Below are 11923 nucleotides of genomic sequence, written 5' to 3'. Positions count from 1 at the left end.
GAAGCTCCAGTTCCTGTGTACACCCTCCTGAGCTAGGAGAAGTCCAGAGTCCTCTCAGCCCATTTCCCACCTTCTCTTCTGACCCTTCCTGGATTCCCAGGGACAGGGCCAGGAGAACCCTTGGGTTCCAGGAAGGCCTGTCCAGCCTGGGCTTTGGGGCCAGTTGGAAGGGTACCTGGAGTACAAGAGGTGGGTATCCACTGCTGCATCCAGTTGCTCCTCACTCCTGCTGCGTCAGTGAGCACCCAGAAATCCAGTTCTAAAATGGAAAAAAACTGGAATAGACGTTTTCCCTAAGATGACATACAAGCGTCCAATGAGCTCATAAAAATACTCATCTTTCGCTCTCATTAATTACTGCATTTTCCTAAATGCAGTGAAAACCACTGTGAGATGCCACTTCACACCCAATGGGATGGGTGATTGTAGGATACAACTAATAATAATAAAACAGAAAGCAGGTATTGGCGAGGGTATGGGAAGACCCCAGCCCCCAGAGTGGCTGGCAGGAGACAGTGCAGTTGTGGGGAAGCAGTCTGGCAGCTCCTCACACTCTAAGATGAGAAGCTCCCGTATGCCCCTGCAAGTCCACACCCAAGAGACAGCATTGTTTGTAATAGCCAAAAGATGGAGACAGCCCCAAAGTCCATCTGCAGATGAGTGGACATACAAAATGTGACACCATGTATCCATGCAATGGAGTGCTGTTCATCCCTAAACAGGAATAAAGTGCTGATACACGCGTGGAGCCTGATTTTCTTTTTGGCCGTTTGTTTATTGCAATGCTGGGGATCGAATCAGGGCCTCATGCATGCGAAGCAAGCACTCTACCATTGAGCTGCATCATCAGCCTCCCAATAGGTGAAAGCTATCCATCACCAAAGACCACATATTGAATGATTTCATTCATAGAACATATGCAGGACAGGGAATTCTGCAGGGACAGACTTTATTACCCAGTGGTTGCCTAGGGTTAGGGGAGGAGGTTCAGGAGAGTAGGGAGCTGATAGGTAAAGTTTATGGGGTTTGCTTTTGGGGGTGATAAAAGTGTTCTTTATCTGTGACTGTCCTGCACATCACTGAACTGTATACATGACTGAGCAAACCATGCAATGTGTGAACATCTCGATAAAGCTGTTTTTTTGTTTTTATTTTTATTTTTTTTCACATATTTAACATTTTTATTACTTTTATTTTAACCTCAATTCTAAGAATATAAAGATCATATATTTGATAACTAAGTAATTTTCAAATTGACACTAAAATACATTAGGATTAAAATGAGTTCTTTCCAACCACCCATTTTGCTACCTTTGCTGAGTAGATAATCTGTGCCAGTCATTGTGAAAAAGTCTTTATTTTAAGAAAAAAATTTAGTTAACAAAAAATTTAACAAGTTTCACTTAGCAAAATACACCCAAAAGGAAATCACAATACAAAGAAAGCTTTAAGTCAAGGCCTCACCAATTCCTACAGTATTAGTATTGTGTCTCAGTTCTCAAAACTAACTTTAAAAAGCTTAATCTTAACCTAAAAATTTTAAATGAAGAAGAAAAAAAAATAGAACAAACAAACATGAGAATTGTTTCTCTTTGAATTAGGGATCTAGCACCTTTGAGTTCTCCAAAAAAGTACATCTCCCCAATGTGTTCACTGTGGTGTTGTGTAAAAGATCCACATTTAACATACTTAAAACTACTTTAACTCAGATAACATCACTCTGAAGTATACTACCAAAATGTTAATCAAGAAAAGCGCAAGAAAATAGTTTTTAGTTTACTCAATATCACATGCTAGAAGAAAAGTTTGCATGAGAAAACACTGAAGAGGTCATTTTTTAATCCAGATTTCACAAACTCATGGTGCAAAATGGGTCCCACAGCTTTCTCTAGTTATAAACTGCTTTCACTGCTTGTTGGCTGCCTGTGAAAATTTGATTGAAATAACTCAGATGTTACTACAAAACTAGTCATAGCCACCCATGCTGTTCTGACCGCTAGAGCCGGCCCCATAACAGCCACACACTGACTGCCTCTCCAGGCCACTATAGGTGGCCTGGGCAGCTGACTCACCCATGCCCTGCATCACCTGGCTGCTGTAAGCCCATTGCTGGCCCCTGTTGTTGAGTTCAGGAAGAGTTCTATGTACCTGTGCTGCATGTTGGCCCCGTCTTTTGACATAGCTGCCACAGCTTCTTCATGGTGGCAGACTCAACATCTGCTTCGCCCGTCACTCTACCTTCAGGGCCAATCTCAATATGGACTCTCACAGGGTTGAGTGGAGAGAAGAAGTTGTAAATGTCGTTCTCCGTTGCTTTGTAGGGCCGCCCCCTCATCTGGACACAGTGGCCAGTGGTGCTCTGCACTGTGAATTCACCATCTCCATACCTGTGGTCATACATTCCCGAGAGACAGTAACTGAGGTCTCTCCCAAACAGGTCGGTGGTAAAGCCGTAGCCATCACTCAGGCCGCTGTACTCCTCATAGCCCCCACAGCCTGCACTGTAGGCACCAGACCTCATCCTCTCCAGGCCCGCCTGCTTCACGATGCCAATGTACCTCCTCCGGGCTGTGCCTGGCCGGTCATAGGTCCCCACAGACATGAACTTCAGAGGCGGATCAGAGTATGACCTAACTTCCTCCTGACCGCTCTTAAACACTTCCATATACCTATGCCCTATTCTCTCCTTGTGCTTCCCTAGAGCCTTTTCAGCTAATTAATTCCTGTGAGGCAAACTGCACGAAGGCCTCCCCTGTAATCTTGCCCTCGGGGTCCACAGGCAATGTGATCCCGTTGGGCACAATTTCCAACCCTGAGAAGAACTGAACGATTTCTTCCCTTGTGCATCCAAACGGGAGTCCCCGAAGCCGCACGAAGCTGTCATTGGCAGTGTCGGCGCTGTCTGGACCACTGTGCTTCAACACCCAACCCATCCCGGTTCTGTGTGACTTGAACACCTCGATGGACCGGTGTCCCATGCTTTCCCTGTCTTTTTTCAGGGCCATTTTTACATCATCTTCTGATTCAAGTTCAACAAAAGCCTCACCACTCTGCCTGCCTTCTCTAGTGTAAATGAGATGGACACCTGCAACCCCATCGTGAGTCGTGCAGTCGGAGAGAAAGTTCTGCACGTCCTCAGTTGAGCAGGACCAGGGCAGGCCAGGGAGTTTGACCACAAAACCTTCACCTCCCTCAGGGCCCAGCATCATGGACACTTGACAAGGCAGATGTCAGACAAGGTTGGGCACAGGTTTCTGTGGCTCAAGGAAAGATGGATGCCTTCAGTGGGAGACCCTTAAAGTAGGTAACAAATTGTCCACTGAGGAAGGTAGGGCTGATTTCTTTCATCAAGTAAGCGCGGCTCACAGCCAGAGAACCTCAAATTCCACCGACCCTTAGAAACGTAGAAGGCTCTGGGGAAAGTCCAGGTGCATCTTTTTTGTTCTTAATCTTCTTCAGGAAGACATGGCGCAGTCCTGCTTTCACGACGGAAGGACGCCTGCTTTTTGTTTTTAAACACACACCTACAATGAGATGCCACCTCAGCTCCACTAGGATGGGCATAATTTTAAAATGTAAAATTGCACACCTTGGCAAGGATGTGGAAGAAATGGAGTGCTTACTTGCTGCTGGAGAAAATTGAAAATGGAACGGACACTTTGAAAAACTGATGGTTCCTCAAGAAGATGAAAGAGAATTGCCATATGACCCAGCAATTCTACTCGTAGGTATAGAATTGAAAACAGGTGTTTAAACAAAAAGTTGAACATGAATGTTCATAGTAGCTCTATTCACAATAGTAAAAAAAAAAAAAGGAAACAACCCACAGATGAATAGATAAACAAAAATGTGCTATATTCATACGATGGAATATTATTCGGCTATAAAAGAAACAAAGCCCTGGTCCATGTACAACACAGACGAACCTACAAAACACTACTAAGTGGAAGAAGCCAAACACAACAGGACAAATACTCTGTGATTCCATTTATATGAAATATCCAGAATGGACAAATCCAGGCAGCAGATCAGTGGTTGCTACAAGAGGAGGTACTGGGAGGCGGAGAGAGAATGCGTAATGCGCCCTGGTTTCCTTTTGGAGGGAAGTAGCTGGATGACGTCATGACTGCTTAATACCCATGAATCGCCCACACCGTGGCTGCAATGGTAAACTTAACTGTGTATTTTAACACTCACACAAACTTGTGCTGTTTTTTTAAAGGCTTTATTAACCCTCGATTATTACTGCTATTTTAGCACTTAGGGAATGATCATCAGAATATTAGAATTATTAATGTTTGGAGACTCTAACGCTTGGCACCCCGCACATGCATGTGTCCCAGAAAGTGAGTGACACTGGTGTCCAGAGGAGGCTGGGTCAGCCCTAGGTGTCAAAAAAGCCCTGCAAACTCAGAGCAAGTCCCTGGGCCAGGACTGGTCCCCCGCTCAGGCCTGGCCTGCTCCTATGGCCCCCATTCCCAGGACAGCATTCTCTCCGTCTGGCTCCAAGGGGTCATTGTCCATTTCCAGTGGGGTTCAAAATCAAAAAGGAGCCAGCATTAGGAAACCCAACTGCTTTCTTGTGCTAAAAAAAAATCCCCTTTGTACTGGCCACTGCTGGCCACCACTCCAGCCGCCAGCCCTGGAAGCCAGGCAGCAGTCCCCTCGGGCAAGAGCGCTGTTGCTGGATGCTGGCCCTGGATATAGGGGGAGGTGCAGAGTCTGGACATGCAAGGGGTTCTCTGCGGTCACCCCACATCCGGAATGTTGGGCCTTTCCTGGGTCTCTGACCAGGGCTGTGTTTCCTAAGAGCATGTCTGTTCTGTGGAGAGAAGGCCAGCTGGTAAACACCCCACCCCCCCACCCCCAGTTTCCACTTTATCTCCTTCCAGCCTTTTCCTGGAAGTTTCAGAGCAGTGTCAGAGGCTGACGAGACCTAGGGCTGCAGTTTTGAAACAGCTTTCGGTAGTCACTGACTTTGACTTCCACTCTGGCCCAAATGACAAGGTAACAAGGACGGTTCACCCTCCCTCCTCCTGTCTGAACAAAAACAGAAAACACAGAGGGCGGTGGAGGACAGCAGTCTCTGGGAGACTGGAAAAGGAGGCTGAGCCCACCACCGGCCCAGCCTGCTGCCTTCAGAGAGCGTCCAGACCACAGAATGGGAAGGGGACCCGGACGGGACCTAGCGTCTCCTGAGCTGAGGAAACAGCAGTGACCGGCAGGGTAAAGTGGCTAGAGTCGGTGGGACAGGACAGAGAGGAGGAACCCTGGAGGGTCCCTCCCCAGGACTGGGCTGAACCCTGTCAGGGCATGTGTATGAGACAGGACAGGAGGGAACTGCCCCACACCCACAGAGGGCCCAGAGAAGTGCAGACAGGTGCAGAAAGTGGTCATTCTGTGTGTTTTAAAGGTCACGCAGGAGCGGAGGGAGTGTAGAGTGCGTGCTGAGCTTGTGCAGGGCCCTGGGTCTGATCCCCAGCACCCCCTCCCCAGAGAAAGGTTATGCAGAAGCAGGGACCATCTCAAAGGGCCTCAAACTGACCTTCTAGAGATGAAAGCCATGTCTCAAATTAAACAACACTGGATGGATTGATAGCAGATTGTGAAGAAAATATTAGTAAACTTGAAGGCACAGCAGTAGCTTTCTGAGACAAAAAAAAAAAAAAAAACAGAAAGAAAAAAAGTGTTTGAAAAAACGAGAAAAGAAGACCAGTGATTCAGAACAACTGAATGCGGGGTGGTTTCGGGGTGGGGGGAGTACTGGAAGAGGTGATGGGTGAAAAGTTGACGAATTTTATGAAAATCATAAATCAGGAAACTCAGTGAATCCCAAGCATTAAAAAAAAAAAAAAAAACCAAGAAAAGCCTGAATGACCACAGCTAGATCAAGGGTAGACCATGGGATAGCTGTGGATCTTTAAAATTTGAATTTGTAACTGATCATTTCCACAAAGAAGTCTCAAGGCCTACGGACTCCACTGGGGAATTGGGTCAAACATGTAAGGAGGAAATCATAGATTCCTTTTTTTTTTTTTTTTTAAATATGTGTGGGTGGGTGGGGAGGGATTCTGGGGATTGTAGCTTTATCACTGTGCTATAGCCCAAATCCTCTGTATTTTTTTTTTTTTTTTTTGAGACAAGGCCTCACTAAAGTGCTGATTCTGGCCTTAAACTTTCCTCCTCCTGCCTCAGCCTCCGAATCCATAGGTTTACAAGTCATGCACCACCCAGCTAACACAGATTCTTCACAAATTGTACCAGAAAATGGAAGAGGAGGGAAGACTTTTCAGTGCATTCTGTGAGGAGAGTATAACCCTGATACCAAAATAGAATACAAATTACACACCAATATCCATCATGAATGCAGATGCAAAAATTCTAAACAAAACTTTAGCAATCAAGTTCAACAATGTATAAAAACAGTAAAATATTGTGATCAAGTGAGGGATCAGTCCCAAGGATTGAAGATAATTCAAAAACTGAGTCAAGGTATGACGTAAAGATAAATGTATGGATCAATCGAAAAGTCAGACAACCCAAAGATAAACCTGTCCATCTACGTAAATTCACTCACCATAGATGAAGAGAGAAAAGGGGAAACTTTGTAAAAGACGGTTCAGGGGGCTGGAGATGTGGCTCAGAGGTAGCGCGCTCGCCTGGCATGCGTGCGGCCCGGGTTCGATCCTCAGCACCACATACAAACAAAGATGTTGTGTCCGCCGAGAACTAAAAAATAAATATTAAAAAAAAATTCTCTCTCTCTCTCTCTCCTCTCTCACTCTCTCTTTAAAAAAAAAAAAAAAAAAAAAAAGACGGTTCAGGAACAACTGGACAGCCACACTTGTACCTTATACCACACACAAAATTCAACACATAAATCAGACCTGAATGTAAGAGCTGAACTATAACACTCTTAGAAGAGAATATAAAAGTAAGTCTTCATGTTTTAGATTTGGCAATGATTTCCTAGATTTAATTAATACTCAAAGCATAAACAAACAGAAAATAGGTTTCATGAAAACGAAAAGCTCTTGTGCTTCAAAGTACACTAGAACCAAAGTGAGAAATCCACCCACAGAGTGGGAGAAATTATTTGCAAATCGTACGTGTGATAAAGGCTTACTCCCGACCACGTCCCGTACATGTTGGGAACGGAGGTCCCCTCCGTGGAATGGGCTGGCTGAGAGATAAAAGGTAGGAAAAGTAGAACAGCGAAGAAACCACAGGCCAGGAAATGTTGTCAGAAAGCGGGGGGTGGGATGGGCTATCCCATCATGGAGCCCTCACTTGCTTTATTTATCCCGGGGAACATCCCAGGCCCTCCATAAAAGGTGGGCTGTCCAGTTCCCCATGGTTACGCCCATCTCCAGAGCTACTATGAAGGATCCTCCAAGTAGAGTGGAGATAAAGGTCCTGTGCCTTGGGCAATCGATTGTGTGGGAGAGCCACTGATCCTTTCCAAGGTTAAACCTAAAATCTCCCTGGGAACTATCAAGTATTTCATGGTGGCTTCCCACAGCTTACTATTCAGAATATATTTTTAAAAAATTCTTATAGTTCGACATAAGAATTTTTATAAAAAGACAGCTCAATATAAAAATTGGCAAATGATTTAATTAGAAATTTCTCCCAGTGAAATACACAAGTAATGGATGAGCAGATGAAAAGGTGCTCCCCATCCCTATGCATCAGGGACCACAGGAAGAGATCCCTAGGCACCTGTCAGAATGGCCCCCAAAATAGACGTGACTGCCTGTGACTTCTTGTTGGCATGAACAGGGAGCAACTGGAGTGTTCACGTCTGGCAAGAATATAAAATGGTGTGGCAGCTTTGGAGAGCAGGTTGGCGGTCTCCTGATGGACACCACCCCTGACTCCCCCCTCCTCCCTGCCCAGAATGAAGTGTCCAGGCACAAACTCTGTCGCGCTGATCCCCGTTATCCCCAGTAGGCACGATGGGAACAGATGAGTAGGTAGACGAAGGGCAGAAGGTCCACAGGAAGGGGTGGCCCCAGCAAGGAGCAGGGCCAGGTGTTGACACACACAGTAACACAGGTGGATCTCAACAGCACTGCGCTGAGTGAAAGAAGCCAGATGAGAAGCTGATCCCCACGGACGGGCCTCCCATCAGTGGTTGCTTGGGATAAGGGGAGGGGACAAGGAGTCGTCGGGGACAGAATGACAAAGGAGCAAGGGGGAACCCCTGGGCCAACGGCAGGTGAACTATCTTGCTTGTGATGATGGTTTTACAAGTGTGAGCACATGCCAGATGTATTCCAGTGGTGCCCAGGCAAAGATCTCAGGCGTCCTGCACCAGCTCATCCCTCTTCTTGCAAGGGGCTTGTCACAGGATATAGGAAGGCTTCCTGGTTAGAGGGAGTGTGTGTGTGTGTGTGTGTGTGTGTGTGTGTGTGTGTATGCATGCATGTGAGAGAATGAACTGTGAATGTGCATGTGTGTGTGCAAGAATGCACTTGTGTGTGGGTATGAAGTGTGGACGTGTGCATGTGTGTCAGTGTTTTTGTGAACGTGCATGAGAGGAGCCCTGTGTGGGGTCGTGTGTGCGGGAGGAGGAGGGCGCAGGAGGAGGAGGGCCGGCAGGAGCCCGGTCTGCAGCATCTGTTTTCCTTCATTCCAGAAGCCTTCTAGCTGCTCACAAACGATACGTTGGCTTGTCCTCCGTGTGGGTCCTGAAGCCAAGATGAGAAGGGTTGTTAATCCTACGGAGGGCATTTTTGGTGAGTTATACCTCTACAGAAGACAGGACAGCCGTGTCACTGACCTCACACCTGCCTTTATCCAGCTGGGGGCAGGAAGGAGAAGAAAGTGGATATTGTTCAGGACTCTCTGGTCGCAGAAGAAGAAATTGGAGTGTAATGAGCTTAAGCAACAAAAGGATTTACAGTCCCATGACCAGGGGCACATACCTGTGACCCCAGACACTCAGGATGCTGAGGCAGGAGGAGTGCAAGTTCAAGGTCAGCCTTGACAACTTAGCTGGACTGTTGGGGCGCCCTGAACAGGAGCTGAGCATGCCCCCCAGCCTTGCGTGATGCAGTGCAAAGCAAAGGGGCTTCACTTTCGCTGGGCAAGGACGTGCAGCTCTGGGTCTGGACGTCACCCTGTAGGAGTGGGCGTCACCCCCCTGTTTGTTGTAACACAATCCCTTGCCTGATTGGGGTGGAATATTCTACTGAATGTTTTCCCCCTAATAAAAACAGGGCTTTGGGGTGCGCTTGCTCTCTTGCCTCCCTTGCTCCTCTTGCCCTCCAGAGCGGGAGCTGTCCCCTGAGGTTGCAGAGTCTCAGAGCCGTCCCTGACCCCCGAAAAAGGTATTTTGTGTCTGTGTGGTCTTTTTGTTGCAGAGTGACCCTGAATCCGTCACCCACACAGGACATGGGCGACACTGAACCCTGTGTCAGAAATGAGAAGGGCTGGGGTTACAGCTCAGTGCGTGTGCAGGCCCCTGTACCAACACAGGGAGGAGAGGATTCATTTACTGGGTGGTGCTGGGGAGGGAACCCCGGGCCCCACATATGCGAGGCAAGAGCTCTGCCAGCGAGATATACTCCCTGCCAAAAAGGGGGCTTACAGAAGGAACCAAGGGAAGGCAGGGGAGGGTGTCCAGATTGGAAGGATAAGCTAGGGAACGACCAGGGACCTTGACATCAGAGCTGGTGGCATTGTCCCTGGGTGCTGCCGTGGCTCTGCCCTTCCTTCCCCCTGCTCTTCCCACCAATTTTCTTCCCAAGGAGAGGGAATTCATTTCTCTACCTTGGGTCTAACTTGGCTGGGAACAGAACCCTGTCACCACAGCAGTTTTGCCGAGGAGTCCAACAAGTCATCCAGAGCTGTCCCCCTCTGAGCCGGCTAGGCTCACACACAGTGCCGGTTCACCAGGGTCACAGATCCAGAGAAGCCCCTGCTTCGCCTTGGAGCCACACCAAGTGGAGTGACCCAAACCTTCTTTCCTGAGAGGCCCAAGTCCTTGGTGGCCCTGCCCGTGTTCGGGTGCTTGGGCTCCCTTTGCCCTGGTTGCTGGAGCCACGTGGCCTTCATGGTGGTGACGATGCTTATTGAACCCAGGTACTCACAGGTGCTGCTTATTGACCCTGCGCTCACAAGAACTTCTGCAGAGGTCCTGGGGCATCTGGTAACTCTCCCAGGACCATGAAGCAAGCAAAGAGGGTGGATTGTCCCCTGAAGTCAGGTCCCTGCCCGTGAGTCACCATTGTGCAGCAGCAGCAGCGGCGGCATTTGGGAGGTCAGGGTAGGTGCCCGGCCGACTCTCCACGCCCCCCAGCCTGTGCCTCCTCAGCCCATCCTCACCGAGGTCCATACAAGTTCCTAGATCCCATACAAGTTTCTGTGTTTTTCAGTTTGTATTGACCTGAGGAAATGACCAAAGGTCTGAGGTTTAAACGCCGCGGGCAAGAGGTCGCGGGATGCACACGTGGTGTGTGTGCAGGCGCAGCAGGGTCTTCCTGCAGGGGCCAGGCTGTGAGCCAGCCCAGGCCGGGGACCCCCCTGCTCACCCAGTGCCCCTCAGCCAGGCCTCTTGGACCTTCCCGCGACTACAACAGACATTAGCGAATGGGTGGCCGAGGCCCACTCCTGCCCCCCGCGATGCCTGTGGCAGGGGCTCCCTGTCACCCTCTCCTGCTGGCTCTGGGACCCCACTGGCTTGGCAGCTGGCAGCGTCCCCTTAATATCTGAGCTTCCGTCCCCTGTCTTCCCTGTTGGGGGGGTCTCAGGGCCCTCTTGGGGGCAGGTGGTGTGGACACATGCTGCAGGTGTCCCCACAGCCTGAGAACCGTTCCTCTGTGGCGCCAAGGGTTCTGTCCTGCTGTGTCACTGTCATGCCCTCACGGCTGCGCCAGCCTGCCCAGCAAATGTGCCCCAAGCCAGCACTCGGAAGGAAGCGATGTCCCCAGTGTCCAAGGCCTGCCAGGCACCGTGGTGCGCACCTGCCACCCCAGGGACACGGGAGGGTGGAGGCAGCAGGATCCCGAGTTCCAGGCACCTGCACGACCTGGCAAGACCCTGCCTCCGAATAAAGAAAAGGCCTGGGGATGCAGCTCCACGGTGGAGCGCTGGCATAGCACCAGCGAGACCCTGGGTTCCACCCACACAGAAAAACCCTCTGCCCGAACCCCGTCCTGCTCCTCCCTGGTCGGCCAGGCCCCTCGGAATCCGTTCCCAAGGCGCTCCTCTGCCTTTGGCCTGTTTGTCACCAAACTCCTGCGCTCCCTGGGGGCTCCTGTCCTGCAGGAGCTGTCCAGCTGAAATCCCCTCACCCGGGAGGGGAGCGAGGATGAGGCCCCGGCACAGGGCCAGTTCACTCTCCCCTCCACAGAGGACGTCTTGGGGTGCCTCAGAGGGCTTCAGAGGACCCTTGACCTCTCTGAGTCTTCCATATCCACCCCAGGTCCCCACTCGGCCGTGGCCGTCAGGGGCCTCTTTCTCTTTGGATCAGTGCTTTAATTCCACACGGAAGCTCTGGGTAGTCTGTGGATACAACTGGCGCTTTCACTTGGCGGCCGGCAGAACCTGCCTCCCACTCTCTCCAGTAAGATTTAGGCCGTGAGTTCACTGAACACCAGAGACAGCTTCATAAGGTTTATTTATTTATTTATTTTAATATCGGAGAATTGAACCCAGGGGTGTTTAACCATTGAGCCACATCCCCAGCCCTTTCTTGTATTTTATTTAAAGACTGGGTCTCGCTGAGCTGCTAGGCTGGCCTCAAACTTGTGATCCTCCGGCCTCAGCCTCCCTGCACTCCCTTTCCAGGGCTGCCCCGTGGACCTGTGGTTAAACACACAACCATCTCTCGGTTCTGGAGGCTGTGAGTCCTCTGGAGGCTCTGAGGAGTCCAGAGCAGGGCTGATTCCCTCTGAGGCTGGGAAGGATCTGCGTG

The 11923-nt window shown here is 49.6% G+C and overlaps 1 pseudogene; it reads right to left on the bottom strand.

Moving 5' to 3' along the window:
* Positions 1–1965: 1965 nt before the first annotated feature.
* On the bottom strand, positions 1966–3475 carry LOC144253949 (heterogeneous nuclear ribonucleoprotein F-like; annotated as a pseudogene).
* Between the last annotated feature and the right edge of the window lie 8448 nt (positions 3476–11923).

This window comes from Urocitellus parryii, chromosome 3 (assembly GCF_045843805.1).
Source record: "Urocitellus parryii isolate mUroPar1 chromosome 3, mUroPar1.hap1, whole genome shotgun sequence".
In the NCBI taxonomy this organism is placed as follows: Eukaryota; Metazoa; Chordata; class Mammalia; order Rodentia; family Sciuridae; genus Urocitellus; species Urocitellus parryii.
The sequence above is the reverse complement of the archived record's forward strand: the minus strand, read 5'-3'. Positions and strand labels throughout refer to the sequence as shown.